Below are 19,311 nucleotides of genomic sequence, written 5' to 3'. Positions count from 1 at the left end.
TTGCCGATGCCGTCATCCGGAGGGTACCCCTGGATCCGAGGGGGCTGGACCCCAGCACAAACCCATGTCTCGTGCTTGGGCTGATTCTTCTTTACCACTCTGAGCCACCAGGGAAAACTATTAGTTAAAATAGATAAAGAATAATTGGAGAAAACACTGTGCTTCTCTACTATCACCAGAGCTCTGCAAGGTAGCAGAAGGGAAGTCTGAGGAGGTTCAAAAAGACTGCGTGCCAGCTTCACAGATGTGTGGCTAGCACATAGCAGAGCTAGACTCAGGTGACATCTATCATAGCTCACAGGACTTCTGTTCCCTCCATGACCATGACCACACTGCTCCCAACATGAAGGTGACACCGGTTCTGCTGAAGGAGTGAATGAGACAACTGGCAGAAGGCTGTGTGTGATTTGAAGCATGCTTAGTCTTTGGTTCAGTTCAGTTCAGTTCAGTCACTCAGTTGTGTCTGACTCTTTGTGACCTTATGAACACAGCACGCCAGGCCTCCCTGTCCATCACCAACTCCCGGAGTCCACCCAACCCATGTCCATCAAGTCGATGATGCCATCCTACCAATCTCATCCTCTGTCGTCCCCTTCTCCTCCTTCCCTCAATCTTTTCCCAGCATCAGGGTCTTTTCAATGAGTCAGCTCTTTGCATCAGGTGGCCAAAGTATTGGAGTTTCAGCTTCAACATCAGTCCTTCCAATGAACACCCAGGACTGATCTCCCTTAGGATGGACTGGTTGGATCTCCTTGCAGTCCAAGGGACTCTCAAGAGTTTTCTCCAACATCACAGTTCAAAAGCATCAATTCTTTTGCAATCAGCTTTCTTTATAGTCCAATTCTCATATCCATACATGACCACTGGAAAAACCATAGCCTAGATGGACCTTTTGTTGGCAAAGTAATGCCTCTGCTTTTTAATATACTCTCTAGGTTGGTCATAACTTTTATTTCCAAGGAGAAAGCATGAAAACAAAAGATTTTTCATGGCTGCAATCACCATCAACAGTGATTTTGGAGCCCCCCAAAATTAGGTCTCTCACTGTTTCCCCATCTATTTGCCATGAAGTGATGGGACCAGATGCCATGATATTCGTTTTCTGAATGTTGAGCTTTAAGCCAACTTTTCACTCTCCTCTTTCATTCACTTTCATCAAGAAGCTCTTTAGTTCTTTTTCACTTTCTGCCATAAGGGTGGTATCATCTGCATATCTGAGGTTATTGATATTTCTCCCAGCACTCTTGATTTCAGCTTGTGCGTCCTCCAGCCCAGTGTTTCTCATGATGTACTCTGCATATAAGTTAAATAAGCAGGGTGATCTTCCTCACAAGTTGGTCGCTGATGCTGGCTTGAGGCAAATACATAGTTTCTGTATGCCCTTTGGGTTTGGGAGAGGAGACTCAGGTAAGGTGCAAAGTAGCATGGGGTCACAAAGTGTTGGACATGACTGAACGACTGAACAACAACAATAAGAAGGATGAATGCTAAAGGAAACTGAACCGGAAAATGGGAGAGACTCTTTTTCTTTCCATCTTGCACGACCTAAAGCTCTTAATCCAGAACCCAGAACTAAATAGATAATGTGCGGGCTATTTAGGGAACTTAACTACCATATACAATGTTATATCTAGATGACAGATTCCAAACAACTAACTTAGTAACAGATGCTTGGAACATTTTCTTTATTAAGTGTTATCGAGAATTTCCCTAAACACCTTTATATGTAGATAGAAATTTGGATCGTATTTGCATAATTATAAAGTAGAGTTTACATGATGTTTTGCTTAGAACAAAATTGTTCCTCATTTTGAGAAAGGGAGAAGGACTGTTACATCCATAAAAGAAAATTTTCCCTTTTTATGGGCTTTGGAAATGTATGGACAACTAGACTAGAAGTCTGGAAGACTCAAAACATTAAAATGGAAGGTATTAATTGAATTGGCTGTGTTTCCTGACTTCTGTATTTGCTTCATGTAGTAAGGCTTTGTTAGTTTTTGTTTGCTTGTTCTTAAGGCCTGAGGCTGTTTATTTTTCAGAGCCTTAGATTCCTTTTTGACTGAGCTTTTACTGCAAATAGATAAAGTTCCTGCTCTGTACTACTGCTTTTACTAGCTTAGAAGTTTATTAATATGCTTATTTATATCCCTAGCACATACATGTATGTAAAGCATACTTTGATTTGTAAATATTACCTTTTTATGGAATGTAAATGTACCTTTTGCCACTAGAACAAATTGATTTCATCTGCTGTCTCATCTTTAAACCTATTATTTACCCAACTTTTAGCTTTTTCATTATAATGTAAAAATGTCTCTCTACTATAAGAAGATTAATAAACAAAGCAGAAAAGACTGCTTATGAAAAAATACTTTAGAAACCCTGTCCTTTTGATTAGTAACCAGTACTTCTACCAGAAAAACTTCAAAGTGCTCTCTAAACATTGAATTTTCATCAGTGATGCTGCAAGCCTTAGCTCTCATCTTTCATGCTTACCATGCAATAACTTCAAAAGGATAAAAAGAAAGAATGGTAATCTCTCAAAGCACCACTGTGCTACGGTCAGTCATCTTGTCTTTAGTTATCATGCATTCATAAGCAGATAATTGCTTCATTACATTATGCTTTAATAAATATAGTAATTAACATTTTGTTACAAAAAAAGAAAAAAGCCAATAGTCAAACCATTCAGAATGAAATCCAGAGCCCAGGGGATTTCTAAAAGAAAATGAAAAAGAATTAGACAGCGTCAAATATAGACCTCTTCAAAGGGAAAGAGATCATTTAAACTTGCCTTTTACTTACTGAAATACATTCTGCATATTTTATTGTTTTTGTCATCTTGCTTGTTATAATCCAGCCAGTGAATGTTCAAAGAACATAAAATCCTACAAATAAATAAATGGAATATGAGTGAATTGACAAAAAAACAACAATTAAGATCAAGAGTCTTACATGGAAGCTTTGATTATATAAGGCAATTATGTTTCCCAGTGGTGTTCCAGGAACATGTGATTTATCAGGAGGAGAAAAATCGGAAAGTTTTAAGCTTCATGACACTCACATATCTAATTAGCAGAGTTTAAGTAACCTGGAACGGAGAAGGCAATGGCAACCCACTCCAGTACTCTTGCCTGGAAAATCCAAGGATGGAGGAGCCTGGTGGGATGCAGTCCATGGGGTCGCTAGGAGTCGGACACAACTGAGCGACTTCACTTTCACTTTTCACTTTCACTTTCATGCATTGGAGAAGGAAATGGCAACCCACTCCAGTGTTCTTGCCTGGAGAATCCCAGGGACGGGGGAGCCTGATGGCTGCCATCTATGGGGTCGCAGAGTCGGACATGACTGATGTGACTTAGCAGCAGCAGCAGCAAGTAACTTGGAAAGCTTATTTGAATCAGAATGATATCACCAGGCAAAATTTGGGGGTGGTCAAGAGTTTTTAAAATTAGATTTTTGGATAGTCTGGGTCATCATGAGAAGCTGTAATAGACACGGACCTTTAAACAAGAGTAAGACATGTCATCATGGACCATGTGGTTGGTAACTCAGCTTTCATCTGAGAAAGTACTGAAAACTATACCTGAGGGAACTTGGTGGATTTGCAGTGGTAGACTTCACTTTCACTTTTCAGTTTCATGTATTGGAGAAGGAAATGGCAAACCACTCCAATGTTCTTGCCTGGAGAATCCTAGGGACGGGGGAGCCTGGTGGGCTGCCATCTATGGGGTCGCACAGAATCAGACACAACTGAAGCGACTTAGCAGCAGCAGCAGCAGCAGCAGTCTCAAACAAAAGACCAAATTACTTGTGAATACTTGTGAGTTTTGCTGTTTGGATCAGGGAATATCCTCCAATCAGCAACTTCTAAAGATTTCTGACCACAAGGTAATAAAATGGAGACAGCATTTACAAATTAAAAACATAATTCTTGGTGACAAATTGTTTTAAAAGCTATATTGGCCAAGGGTGAGTGATAGTCATTCAGTTATGTCTGACTCTTTGTGATTCCATGGACTGTAGCCTGCCAGGCTCCTTTGCCCATGGAATTCAGGCAAGAATACTGGAGTGGGTTGCCATTTTCTTCTTCAATATTGACCAAGAGCAAAGTGCAAATATTTTATAATATTATTGGTAAAAAGGAAAAGAAAAGCAATGGATGGAATGCTGTCTGATAGTCTCAGTAAGTGTGTTTCTCTCTAAGACCCTGGAGTAAAAAGTTATCTTTCAGATAATCAGGGTGTTACTTCCAGTCAGTGTGCTATCAGTTCAGTTCAGTCGCTCAGTCGTGTCCGACTCTTTGCGACCCCATGAATCGCAGTACGCCAGGCCTCCCTGTCCATCACCAACTCCCGAGTTCACACAGACTCACGTCCATTGAGTCAGTGAGGCCATCATCCAGCCACCTCATCCTCACCTCATCCACCTCACCTCATCCTCGTCCCCTTCTTCCTCCTGCTCCAATCCCTCCCAGCATCAGAGTCTTTTCCAATGAGTCAACTCTTCACATGAGGTGACCAAAGTACTGGAGTTTCAGCCTTAGCATCATTCCTTCCAAAGAACACCCAGGGCTGATCTCCTTTAGAATGGACTGGTTGGATCTCCTTGCAATCCAAGGGACTCTCAAGAGTCTTCTCCAACACCACAGTTCAAAAGCATCAATTCTTCAGTGCTCAGCTTTCTTCACAATCCAACCCTCACATCCATATATGACCATTGGAAAAACCATAGCTTTGACTAGACGGAACTTTTGTGGCAAAGTAATGTCTCTGCTTTTCAATATGCTATCTAGGTTGGTCATAACTTTCCTTCCAAGGAGTAAGCGTCTTTTAATTTCATGGCTGCAGTCACCATCTGCAGTGATTTTGGAGCCCCCAAAAATAAAGTCTGACACTGTTTCCACTGTTTCCCCATCTATTTCCCATGCCAGGTCCATGAATAAAGGCAAATTGGAAGTGGTCAAACAGGAGATGGCAAGAGTGAACGTCAACATTCTAGGAATCAGCGAACTAAAATGGACTGGAAAGGGTGAATTTAACTCAGATGACCATTATATCTACTACTGTGGGCAAGAATCCCTTAGAAGAAATGGAGTAGCCATCATAGTCAACATAAGATCCAAATGCAGTACTTGGATGCAATCTCAAAAACAACAGAATGATCTCTGTTGTTTCCAAAGCAAACCATTCAATATCACAGTAATCCAAGTCTATGCCCCAACCAGTAACGCTGAAGAAGCTGAAGTTGAATGGTTCTATGAAGACCTACAAGACCTTTTAGAACTATCACCCAAAAAAGATGTCCTTTTCATTATAGGGGACTGGAATGCAAAAGTAGGAAGTCAAGAAACACCTGGAGTAACAGGCAAATTTGGCCTTGGAATACGGAATGAAGCAGGGCAAAGCTAATAGAGTTTTGCCAAGAGAACGCACTGGTCATAGCAAACACCCTCTTCCAACAACACAAGAGAAGACTCTACATGTGGACATCACCAGATTGTCAACACCGAAATCAGATTGATTATATTCTTTGCAGCCAAAGATGGAGAATCTCTATACAGTCAGCAAAAACAAGACCGGGAGCTGGCTGTGGCTCAGATCATGAGCTCCTTATTGCCAAATTCAGACTTAAATTGAAGAAAGTAGGGAAAATCACTAGACCATTCAGGTATGACCTAAATCAAATCAGTGCTATAGTCATAGGGAATTGTTGACATTTTTGCCATCAGCTTGTTATTAATATATAAAATACATGTGTAGGGCAGATTAAAGGCTTCCTTGGCGGCTCAGTGTGGTTAAAGAATCCTCCTGCCAAGCAGGAGACACAAGTTTGATTCTTTGGTCAGGAAAGATCCCCTGGAGAAGAAAATGCAACCTACTCCAGTATTCTTGACTGGGAAATCCATGGACAGAGGAGCCTGGTGGGCTATAGCCCATGTGGATGCAAAAGAGTTGGACATAATTAGCAACTAAATAAGCAGCAGCAGCAGGGCAGATTAAAGGTAATATATTTTTAATATAAACATTAAATAAGGGGACTAACCAGAAGGTCAAATTAAGGTTTTGGGAAAAGGGGTGGGAGTATGTTATGTGCATGGTATGTTTGGTGTCAAAATACAGAATGGTCAAAAAACAGAAGGGAGTAGGAAGTGACAAATTAAAAGCCTTGTTAAACAGATAAGGAGAATGGAAAATGAAAAAGTATGTGGTGACAGGAAAGATTGACTGGACTTGGTTACATTTATAGATGAAATGAGAAGTAAGAGACAACTTAGTATAAAAGCCTAGCACTCTGTGTATTGATATTAATTCTATCTCTACCCATGATAGGGAATCAATAAGTTAAAATAATTTCTCTAAAGCTGTTGTCAGAAAAAGTGCTACTATATTTATTTTTAATTAAACTCTAAGTATCTATGAATGGCATCACCAAGGAATTATTTTTAGTTTAATATAACTCTCAAGGTGTCTCTAGAAGAGCCTAAGTAAATAGGACCACTTTTTTGCCCACAGTAGCACATATTAACATAACCATAAAGATTTAGGATCCTAAAGCCTTGAAGGAATAACATGAGAGGAAGAATGAAGGTTTACTTTAAAATTCCATGAACTTTTGTGAGTGCAAGAGCTGAAAAAAGGTAAAGCAATGAGGGAAAAATTAGAAGGAAAGTGGGGGAACAGAGAAAATCAGGTCAGAGTTTGGCACAAGTATCACTTGACTTCGATTCTTTCATCAGCAATCTAGAAGAAATGTTTTTGATGAAATGTTAAATTGAGAAGAAAAGGACAAAGACATATATATCTTTGTAATAATAGAAACTGCTATATATTAACTCATCTCTGTTTACTCACGTACCTGTGTAGTTATTAGGAAGGGCAAGAAAAACTGCACTTTTCACATTTTGAATATCACACTGACTCCTTGGTAAGCAATTAAACAGCCCTGAACCTTACCCAGGATAAATAATGTGATTATTTGTGTTTACATATTTTTCACTGGAAGTGAAAAATAAGAAAAAGTTGAAAGTCGAAAGAGAAGGCTAATTCAAATATTGAGAAACGATGAGTAGGATGTAGATAGGGAATCCATCCTTGAGAAGAGGGGGTTTGAGGGCCCACTGGAGGAGGCTACCCAATATGAATGCAGGCTGTTACATTCTGACTTCTAAACACTGTTGGCCACAAACTAAGCCTTCCGTGTATTAAAACTGACTCTGTGGGGTAATAAAAACTATGTGAAACGGGATGGGCTCTGTAATAACTGACAAGTGAAAAGGAAAGAAATAACCACCTCAATCTTTAAGACCACACTTACAAACAGAAAGCTAGCACCAATCATGGCTGCTTTGACTGTCACCATCGAGGTCCGCAGGAACGTGAATCCCAAAGTTGTCAGCATTGGTGAAAAACATCGTCACAAAGCCTGACCAGTACTTGGAAATCTTTCAATTGTAAGCTTTCATTAATGGTCTTCACCTTTGAAAAGAAAATAAGAGGCTGTAAATTTGAAGGTGAAACCTATGATTTTACATTTTTTCCATGTTTACTTCATGACATATAAGAATAATTTTATTTCATCATCTTTAAATGACAATCAATGCACTCATTCCTTATATAATCTTAGGTTTGTAAATTTAAACTTTCCAGTTTGTTATTCAGGAATTTTGTTTTTTCTGACATTTTTTTTAACCATCATAATCTTTTTTTCTCCTTTCTGTATGCGGATTGAAATTTAACTGCAATAAGTAATTAAGGCCAGACTCCCACAAGATGGCAGCAGGTACATAGTTTAAATTACATAGTCTAACCATGATGATTAATCCTTCTACCTGAGGTCCATATTTTTAAATCTGAATTCTTCATGCAAAAAAAAAAAAGAAAAAGAAACAAAGAAAGAATATTTTTGAGAAAGATTTTAGAGGAAATTTTTAGATAAAATTAATTTCCAAGTATAATTTATTTTTTTATTGGTATAAATTTTATAATTACTGATTGCTTAAATATTATCAGTTCACTTCAGTCACTCAGTTGTGTCTGACTCTTTGTGACCCCATGGACTGCAGCATGCCAGCCCTCCCCTGTCCATCACCAACTCCCAGAGTTACTCAAACTCACGTCCATTGAGTCAGTGATGCCATCCAACCATCTCCTCCTCTGTCATCCCCTTCTCCTCCCCCCTTCAATCTTTCCCAGCATCAGGGTCTTTTCCAATGAGTCAGTTCTTCACATCAGGTGGCCAAAGTATTGGAGTTTCAGCTTCAGCATAAGTTCTCTCCAGCGAATATCAGGACTGATTCCTTTAGGATAGACTGGTTGGATCTCCTTTGCAGTCCAAGAGATTCTCAAGAGTCTTCTCCAACACCACAGTTCAAAAGCATCAATTCTTTTGGTGCTCAGCTTTCTTTATAGTCCAACTGTAACATCCATACATGACTACTGGAAAAGCCATAGCTTTTAACTAGATGGACCTTTTTTGGCCAAGTAATGTCTGCTTTTTTAATATGCTGTCTAGGTTGGTAATAAATTTTATTCCAAGGGAGCAAGTGTCTTTTAATTCATGGCTGCCAATCACCATCTGCAGTGATTTTGGAGCCCCCAAAAATAAAATCTTCCACTGTTTCCATTGTTTCCCCATCTATTTGCCCATTGAAGTGATGGGACCAGATGCCATGATCTTAGTTTTCTGAATGTTGAGTTTTAAGCCAACTTTTTCACTCTCCTCTTCACTTTCATTAAGAGGCTCTTTAGTTCTTCTTCACTTTCTGCCGTTAAGGGTGGTGTCATCTGTGTATCTGAGGTTATTGATATTTTTTCAGCAATCTAGATTCCAGCTTATGCTTCATCCATTCCAGCATTTCTCATGATGTACTCTGCATATAAGTTAAATAAGCAGGGGTGACAATATATAGCCTTGATATGCTCCTTTCCTGATTTGGAACAAGTCTGTGGTTCCATTTTCAGTTCTAACTGTTGTTTCTTGACCTGCACACAGATTACTCAGGAGGCAGGTCAGGTGGCCTGGTATTCCCATCTCTTGAAGATATTACAAGTCATTGCTTAATTTCATTTTTGTGTTATACTCAGACAATTTACAAGGTCATTCCTTTATAACTAACCTAAGTCCTATTTTTCATTTGAAAACTTCTCTGGGCTAATGTACCACATAAATCAGACTAATAATTTCACATGAAAAAGTCTATAGTTCTTTTCAACTAGAAGGAATCTAGAATTAAACTATCCACTATTCATTTACTTGCCCTGTTTCTCATTCAAAGGCTTAAAGTGATATAAACTTTCACTTTCTGTGTGGAAGTAGAAGATAGAAAATAAAGGAAGTTACTTAGGGTCATCTCTATACCATAAATGGGATTTATGGTGGCTTACTGGTAAAGAATCCACCTGCCAATGCAGGACGATGTGGTTTGATCCCTGGGTCAGGAAGATCCACTGGAAAAGGAAATGGTAACCCACTCCAGTATTCTTGAGTGGAGAATCCCATGGATAGAGGAGCCTGAAAAAGCTACAGTCAATGGGTTTGCCCAAAGAGTAGGACATGACTTAGCGACTAAAAAACAATACCATAAATATTAAAACTCTTAGTTCAGTTCAGTTCAGTTCAGTTCAGTTCAGTTCAGTCGCTCAGTCAGTTGTTCGACTCTTTGCAACCCATGAACTGCAGCACGCCAGGCCTCTCTGTCCATCACCAACTCCTGGAGTTCACCCAGACTCAGGGTCCATCGAGTCGGTGATGCCATCAGCCATCTCATCCTCTATCGTCCCCTTCTGCTCCTGCCCCCATTCCCTTCCAAAGCATCAGAGTCTTTTCCAATGAGTCAACTCTTCACATGCGGTGGCCAAAGTTAACTGGAGTTTCAGCTTTAGCATCATTCAGCTTTAGCATCATTCCTTCCAAAGAACACCCAGGGCTGATTTCCTTTAGAATGGACTGGTTGGGTCTCCTTGCAGTCCAAGGGACTCTCAAGAGTCTTCTCCAACACCACAGTTCAAAAGCATCAATTCTTTGCACTCAGCTTTCTTCACAGTGCAACTCTCACATCCATACATGACCACTGGGAAAAACCATAGCCTTGACTAGACAGACCTTGTTGGCAAAAGTAATGTCTCTGCTTTTTAATATGCTATCTAAGTTGGTCATAACTTTCCTTCCAAGGAGTAAGCATCTTTTAATTTTATGGCTGCAGTCACTATCTGCAGTGATTTTGGATCCCCCCAAAATAAAGTCTGACACTGTTTCCACTGTTTCCCCATCTATTTCCCATGAAGTGATGGGACCAGATGCCATGATCTTAGTTTTCTGAATATTGAGCATTAAGCCAACTTTTTCACTCTCCACTTTCACTTTCATCAAGAGGCTTTTTAGTTCCTCTTCACTTTCTGCCATAAGGATGGTTTGTAATCTGCATATCTGAGGTTATTGATATTTTCCCAGCAATCTTGATTCCAGGCTTGTGCTTCTTCCAGCCCAGCATTTCTCATGATGTGCTCTGCATAGAAGTTAAATAAGCAGGATGACAATATACAGCCTTGACGTACTCCTTTTCCTATTTGGAACCAGTCTGTTGTTCCATGTCCAGTTCTTTTTTTTTTTTTTTTTTATTTCTCATGTGTTCCCCATCCTGAACCCTCCTCCCTCCTCCCTCCCCATAACCATCCCTCTGGGTCGTCCCAGTGCACCAGCCCCAAGCATCCAGCATCGTGCATTGAACCTGGTGCTTCCTGACCTGTATATAGGTTTCCCAAGAGGCAGGTCAGGTGGTCTGGTATTCCCATCTCTTGAAGAATTTTCCACAGTTTATTGTGATCTACACAGTCAAAGGCTTTGACTGAGTCAATTAAAGAAGAAATAGATGTTTTTTCTGGAACTCTCTTGCTTTTTCAATGATCCAGCGGATGTTGGCAATTTGATCTCTAGTTCCTCTGCCTTTTCTAAAACCAGCTTGAACATCTGGAAGTTCATGGTTCACGTACTGCTGAAGCCTGGCTTGGAGAATTTGAGCATTACTTTACTTAGCATGTGAGATGAGTGCAATTGTGCGGGTAGTTGAGCATTCTTTGGCATTGCCTTTCTTTGGAATTGGAATGAAAACTGACCTTTTCCAGTCCTGTGGCCACTGCTGAGTTTTCCAAATTGCTTGCATATTGAGTGCAGCACTTTCACAGCATCACCTTTCAGGATTTGAAATAGCTCAACTGGAATTCCATCACCTCCACTAGCTTTGTTCGTAGTGATGCTTTCTAAGGCCCACTTGACTTCACATTCTAGGATGTCTGGCTCTAGGTGAGTGATCACACCATCGTGATTAGTTGGGTCATGAAGATCTTTTTTGTACAGTTCTTCTGTGTATTCTTGCCACGTCTTCTTAATATCTTCTGCTTCTGTTAGGTCCATACCATTTCTGTCCTTTATTGAGCCCATTTTCGCATGAAATGTTCCCTTTGTATCTCTAATTTTCTTGAAGAGATCTCTAGTCTTTCCCATTTTGTTGTTTTCCTCTATTTCTTTGCATTGAACACTGAGGAAGGCTTTTTTTTTTTCTTCTTCTTGCTATTCTTTGGAGCTCTGCATTCAGATGCTTATATCTTTCCTTTCTCCTTTGCTTTTCACCTCTCTTCTTTTCACAGCTATTTGTAAGTCCTTTTCAGACAGCCATTTTGCTTTTTTGCATTTCTTTTCCATGGGGATGGTCTTGATCCCTGTCTCCTGCACAATGTCACAAACCTCAGTCCATAGTTCATCAGGCACTCTATCTATCAGATCTAGTCCCTTAAATCTATTTCTCACTTCCACTGTATAATATTTTGCTCAAATTCACATCCATTGAGTTGGTGATGCTATCTAACCATCTCATTCTCTGCTGCCCTCTTTTCCTTTTCCTTAACAGTTTTCCTAGAAATAAATCTTAGAGGAAATAGTCTAAAGTATGTATTTCTTTTTTGTTTATTCACTCTATTCATTCATGTGTATCTCACATAGGACATTAAGTTTACAGGATTTCAGGGCACATGACTCACCTAGAATACAATGTACATTTTACAAAATGGGCTGTCATAACTCCAAAAATTCTTGGCATAACTTTCCTAAGAGTATAGAATAAAAATAAGCCTTATAATTGAGGAAGTACATACTTTAGACTATTTCCTCTAAGATTTATTTCTAGGCAAACTGTTAAGGAAAAGGAAAAGAGGGCAGCAGAAAATGAGGTGTTTAGATAGCATCACCAACTCAATGGATGTGAATTGAGCAAACTCTGGGAGATCGTGAAAGATACGGAAGGCTGGCATGCTTGCAGTCCATGGGTCACAAAGCATTGGACACCACCTAGCAATGAACAAAGCTGCTAAGATAGTTCATATTACACATTGGAATTTGCAAGTACTTACTGCTTTCTGATTTACACACATATGTTTATATGAGAATAGATTGTTATACAAAATGAAGTTAGCAAGTCTTACTTACATAGCTTTTAAATTAATGATATTTTAATGGAGTGTGCTCTTGAGATCAGATTTGGGATATGTTACCACCAGGATATAGGAAAGAAGATGTGATTTCAGTGATTCTAAACTAAATATATTTGCTTTATACCATAGGTGCTATAATTCCACACACATCAAATTTTTGTAGTATGTTCTAAAAAAAAATTCTTGAACTTATATCTCTGGAATTATGAGTTATTATGGGCATGTACAATATTACTTATTCCATTATTTCACAAATATATTATTTTCTGAATTTATTTCAGAAATATTTCATTGATTTGAACATTTAAAAAATTGAATTATGTTGCAAAAAATCAGGACCTAAGTGAAACAGTCCTTCATTTGTCAATCATACCTCAAAATCCACATCGCCAAAACAGCCACATGTTGCACCAGGACCAACAATTTTCAAAATATCTTCTTTGTTTGCATTTTGGATTGTGAATTTTAGGCAGAAAGGGGTCCCCACTTCTGTGCAACATAACCAACTATAGAACCAGGAGGGGCTTGGATTTCTAACTGTAGGAAGAGATAATAATAAAATAAGATTTCCTAAGGTTATTGTATTTTAATTTACTATAATGTCTGCTTACTTCTTTTTTTTTTTTTGTCTGCTTACTTCTAAACAGTATATAAAAGATTCTAAATATCTGCTTCTATGCTATACTGGATTTTTAAAATAATTTTTAGAAAACAAAGAAATTCACTGTATAGATTCTCATGAGCCACTAAAAGTCCATGTCTTTTGATCTTCATTCCCTAAGGAAAACCTACCCCAGGCCTGTCTTCTGACCCTGGGGATACTGGCTTCTTTGCCATGTCTGTTCCAAGTACAATAGTTGGACAAGCATTGAAGTTGTTTCCTATAAGTATACTTCATATTTATCCCCTCTTGGTGTTGTCACAACACACATCTATTTTTAAGCCTCACTTCTTGATTCTTATAATTTTTTTTTCCTCTTGATTTATCAACTTCAGCTTCTCTGTGCTAACAAATGCTTCTTGCAGAGTTACAGTTGTTACACACCAATGTGATTTCTGTTTCATTTTTGTCCAAAGCATTAAAAAGAATATCATTTGCATTTTCAGAGCTGACTAGTATTTTTGCTCCATTATCATTCATCCCCCTAATTTCTTAATTGTCCATAATACTGTATTTCAACATATTATTTAGCCAATTCAAATACTTTGTATTAATAAAATAAGCTGGAGTGGGTGAAAATGATGAATATTGTTTGCTTTTAAATCAAGGCCAACTCCCATTCATCTGATCTCTCTTTGTCTTTTCTTGTTAAATTCATAGTTTTATGTGCATGTCTGTAGTGTTTTTGGATAGATAAAGGTATTCTCAACAAGACTTCTTAGGAATTACATAGATTTGTTCTAGGATCACTTCTAAAGTAATTGATTTGATTTCAACCAAATTAAAAATACTAATCAGTATTAGGATGCATCCTATGTTTAATTTATGTGACATGGGGTTCAGTTCAGTTCAGTTCAGTCACTCAGTCGTGTCTGACTCTTTGCGACTCCATGAATCGCACCACGCCAGGCCTCCCTGTCCATCACCAACTCCCGGAGTTCACTCAAACCGACATCCATCGAGTTGGTGATGCCATCCAGCCATCTCATCCTCTGTCGTCGACATGGGGTTACTTTGAAATAAAATATTAACTGTCAGAAATGTTATAATGGGTGCATATTCTGGGTTATACTGACTTTAGCATCTTGGGGCATATTAGATATTGAATATCCCCAGTAAAAGGATGAAAATTCTTGGGCTGCAAGAATTTGAGTACCTTAGCAATCCTATCACTTGACCAGATAATTGCCTATAAAGAGTTGCAGAATTAGCTTCAACATATATTGTTAGAAACTTCTCTACTTAAGGAGAGTTCTGTATTAATATTTACTTCCCATTGTGCTAAGTACAATATTTATACATAGGTCCTCAATAAAGAAACTTGGGTTTGAAAAAAGATACCTGGATCAAATCCCTCTTACGATATATTCTAGACGTGTGATCATAGGTGAGGCCCCTCTAAGCCTCAGTTTCCTCTATTGCAAAATGTAGAGAGTAAAATCTATTTCTTCTCACTTAGAGGTTCCTGATATCAAAGAAATCAAAGTAGGTATATATTCCACATAAACTTAACTGCATCATGTCCATGAAAGTTATTACTATACATTTACTAAAAGGTGATAAAAATCTATTATATATTTAAAATATAATAATCAAATGATTCCCTCTAGAAGAATAACACACTCTTTGCTGAACCTTGAAGTTTGTCATAAATGGGTAAATGGAACATGAGATACTGTTCTAAAAATAATACTGACCCAGGAGATTCCTTTAGGAGAGTTTAGTATCACTCAGCACTCCCTGAACTTTGTACCAATGAGAAGATGAAGAGTAGATCTGCTTAATGGTGGAACTTACAGATATTACCTAGCTAATACAGAGATTCAGGAGGATGTGTCTCATTTACATGATACATGAGCTGTCTTTCCAAGTTACCACCACGGAAGCCACTATAGTTTTTCATTGGAAATGAAAAAAAAAAAAAATTAGTGAATCACCAAATCCTTAAGCTGTTTCTGATCTTAAAGGAGCAACATTCTAAGTCAACAATTGAAAGGTTAATGACCTTGTATCGCCAGCTGCATGTCATTTATTAAAGAAATAATTGCTAACCTTTTCCAATTGTGGAAAATAAAAGCACACCCAGGTCAGTGACTAACCTCTGTAGGTAGCAAGGGCACCAGCAGCTGTTACACCTCAAGGGCCTGTTGACTGTAATCACCTCTTGACCTGAAGTTATCGGTGATCTTCAGAACGCATGATCGCAAGAGTGGAACAAAAAGGACGGTTGAAGCAGATGCTTTCCTCCACTGCAAGTTATTCTTTGTCCCAAGCTGTTTTTAATCTCATATTTGTTGGCGGTCTCAGTGCCCAGTATCACTAATGGAGCAAAAAAAAAAAATTATCAAAATCATGCTACTGCTTAGTATCAAACCTTTATATGAGTAAAATAGTAGTGTTATTAGAAGAAAGCAGCATGACTGGTTAGTTATTAAGTACATGGTATCTTCTTCAGACAAATCTATTTCTGTACTCTAAATTTTGAGGATTTAGCCATAGAAATCAAAGCAGACTCTGCGAAAAGAGCTGTGCAATTGATAAATTTTGATTCCAGTTATATGACTTATTTGGACACTTGTGGTACTTTACAACTAGGGAAGCAATGCTCTAAAGAAGGATCATACTCAAATTATTCTGTCATTGTTATGGAATTTACTGGGACAACTCACAGTGAAACTAATGATTCTATCTAAAAATCTATTTGGTACTACTATATCTATGAACTGGACATGGAACAACAGACTGCTTCCAAATAGGAAAAGGAGTACGTCAAGGCTGTATATTGTCACCCTGCTTATTTAACTTATATGCAGAGTACATCATGAGAACGCTGGACTGGAAGAAGCACAAGCTTGAATCAAGATTGCTGGGAGAAATATCAATAACCTCAGATATGCAGATAACACCACCCTTTATGGCAGAAAGTGAAGAGGAACTAAAAAGCCTCTTGATGAAAATGAAAGTGGAGAGTGAAAAAGTTGGCTTAAAGCTCAACATTCAGAAAACGAAGATCATGGCATCTGGTCCCATCACTTCATGGGAAATAGATGGGGAAACAGTGGAAACAGTGTCAGACTTTAATTTTTCCGGGCTCCAAAATCACTGCAGATGGTGACTGCAGCCATGAAATTGAAGGACGCTTACTCCTTGGAAGAAAAGTTATGACCAACCCAGATAGCATATTGAAAAGCAGAGACATCACTTTGCCAACAAAGGTCTGTCTAGTCAAGGCTATGGTTTTTCCTGTGGTCATGTATGGATGTGAGAGTTGGACTGTGAAGAAGGCTGAGAGCCGAAGAAACTGATGCTTTTTGAAATTTGGTATTGGAGAAGACTCTTGAGAGTCCCTTGGACTGCAAGGAGATCTAACCAGTCCATTCTGAAGGAGATCAGCCCTGGGATGTCTTTGGCAGGAATGATGCTAAAGCTGAAAACTCCAGTACTTTGGGCCACCTCATGCGAAGAGTTGAACTCATTGGAAAAGACTCTGATGCTGGGAGGGATTAGGGGCAGGAGGAGAAGGGGACGCCAGAGGAGAGATGTCCTGGGATGGATCCCTGAACTCGATGGACTTGAGTCTGAGTGAACTCGGGAGTTGGGTGAATGGACAGGGAGGCCTGGTGTGCTGCGATTCATGGGGGTCGCAAAGAGTCGGACACGACTGATTGACTGAACTGAACTGAACTACAGCTTCATGCTATCTATTTATTTCAATTTTGACATACTTTAGGTGTTATCTAGAATATTAAGGACAAACATACTCAAGTAATTTGAGTATTCAGCATTATAAATTTGTGCCCTGTTAAATGACTTGGTTTTTTGATGAATCACTGACAGTATGATAAAACAGTAGAACTTTATTTTGATGGTTTTTTGTTGGTCTCAGCCTCAATTTCCATGTCTGAAATTGTTAAGAAAATTTAAATTATTAACAGCCATGGAAATGACCAAGTAGCTTTTATTACTTCAAGATTAAAAACAATATTACATTCCTAATGACAATATCATCAAAGATTTGGGGAGTTTTATGCTTTTAGGCTTATGTATATCAGACTAATAATTTTACTTTCAGTGGGAGAGAGGTCCAACAGGGAGGGGACATATGTATACCTATGGCTGATTCATGTTGGTGTTTGACAAAAAACAACACAATTCTGTAAAGCAATTATCCTTCAATTAAAAAAATAAATTAAAAAACCTTTCCCAGAAAAAAAATAGACCTAGTGCTCTTTTTTATTTAATTCTCTCCTAAACATTTAACTTTATAAAATACTTTAATAATTTTAATGATTTAACAATTTTAATAATTACAGAATGTACTTACTTCCAAGAAGCTCCACCTGCTGGTGTATAATTATCAGGTCTAACTGTTAAAAGATGACATGAAGGAAATACAAAGTATTACATCACAGGTCTTTGAAAACCTTTGCAGCTATTACTATTAACCTGTTTACTGGACTCATGAAATTAGGTGTTTTTCATGTTCTCTGTGTGGAAAATGGTAGAAAACAACTCACATTTTATAATGAAGGAAAAAATTAAAAAAGCTAACATGGTTTTTACTCAAGTAAAAATTACAAGAACCTTGAAAATTTCAAAGCAAAATTGCTCTGAATAAGAATAGGAACTGTGGTTAGCTCTGTGTTTTTCCTGTGGTGATAAGATAGCTCTTGGAAATTATACCAATACCCTTGAGAATATTTTTAAACAGTCTCTGAATAAGAATGCCTATGAGGTTTTAAACTTCTTTCTCACTCTCTCTTTAAAAGAAATGAACCAAGAGGATACAAACAGTAATGATCTGCATGCTTGGCCTCTCCTCTCAGCCCTAACTACTTCACTCTGTCAGGTAGTAACTCATTCCTGATTGTGATGAAAAGTCTGTTAAAGCTGAGAAAGGCAATTCTTTAATTTCTTTCTTCAGTCACACTTTTCTTTGAACTAAGGAAAAAAATCCATAAATCCTGTCAACAAAATACCAGTTTAAGCAGAAAAGAGTTAGCTTCTAAATGAATGACACATTAAAACTTGCCTATGCAATTAGAAATGAAGTTAATTTACAGAGATAAATTAGTCACAGGTAGCTGAGATGTGACTGTGTTAAACAGAATATAATACAAATGGGTTTTTTTTAAGGAAATATTTAAAATATGTTCTTAGAATGAATTTTATCTGTGTATATTTTAATTTTCATATGCAGCATTTAAAGATTCACTAAGATAAAATCATGAGCACTGAATACAGTACTGATTATTGCCTTTTTGAATGCTTAATTTTCTATTTTGCCTTAAAATTTTCACTTTATTCTCTTTTCACATTAACAAACTCACTGATAACTTTCAAATAAATGTAGTAATTGTTAACATTTGGAATTGATTGGGCAATCACAAACCCTGAAAATATGAAATTATCTTATTTCCTTCATTCTTCTTGTATATCCTGAGGTAGAGGTAAAAGCTAGTATCATTTCTTCTTATTACTGATAAGAGTGTACATATGCCCTCCTCTCCAAGATTCACAGATATATTTTTTACAAAAATAATTTATGATATAAGATATTCTAGAACATATCTAAACAACTACGACTAAATCTTTAAGAAATCGGAATTGGTCTTTGTTATGTAGTGTTGTTAGTTCTGTTTTCCTCTTTTGAGGGAAAGGAGGGTTGACAGAAGAGAAGGGGCACGCATGATTATTTAGCAGTGCATCTATGGAGGCTCAGATGGTAAAGTATCTGCCTGCAAGGAGGGACACCCGGGTTTGATCCCTGGGTGGGGATGATCCCCTGGAGAAGGAATGGCTACCCACTTCAGTATTCTTACCTGGAGAATTCCATGGACTGTAGCCTGGTGGGCTATAGTTCATGGGGTGTTGAAGAGTTGGACACGACAGAGTGACTAGCACTTTCTTTCCCCCAGTGTGTAGGCATAACTTAGAGATGGAGAAGAAGTTTTGGGGTGTGAAAGTAAGGTTTGAGTTTAGGAACTTTGACTATTTATGTCATGGATCAAGTTTCAGCCCTGAACTTTAGAGACTATTGGCTGAAAAGGATAAATGTGCATCTCTAACATCTAATAATAGTGGTTGTTTATTTAATGACCACCTTGAGGTAGTCACTGTGCTAGATATTTGACATAGTGTCTGATTTAGTCCTCACACACATCA

At 38.1% G+C, this 19,311-nt stretch overlaps 1 pseudogene; it reads right to left on the bottom strand.

Moving 5' to 3' along the window:
• Positions 1–2,698: 2,698 nt before the first annotated feature.
• Positions 2,699–17,516, bottom strand: LOC113889411 (annotated as a pseudogene).
• Between the last annotated feature and the right edge of the window lie 1,795 nt (positions 17,517–19,311).

Source organism: Bos indicus x Bos taurus, unplaced genomic scaffold (genome assembly GCF_003369695.1).
Source record: "Bos indicus x Bos taurus breed Angus x Brahman F1 hybrid unplaced genomic scaffold, Bos_hybrid_MaternalHap_v2.0 tig00478924_arrow_arrow_obj, whole genome shotgun sequence".
Lineage (NCBI taxonomy): Eukaryota > Metazoa > Chordata > Mammalia > Artiodactyla > Bovidae > Bos > Bos indicus x Bos taurus.
The sequence above is the reverse complement of the archived record's forward strand: the minus strand, read 5'-3'. Positions and strand labels throughout refer to the sequence as shown.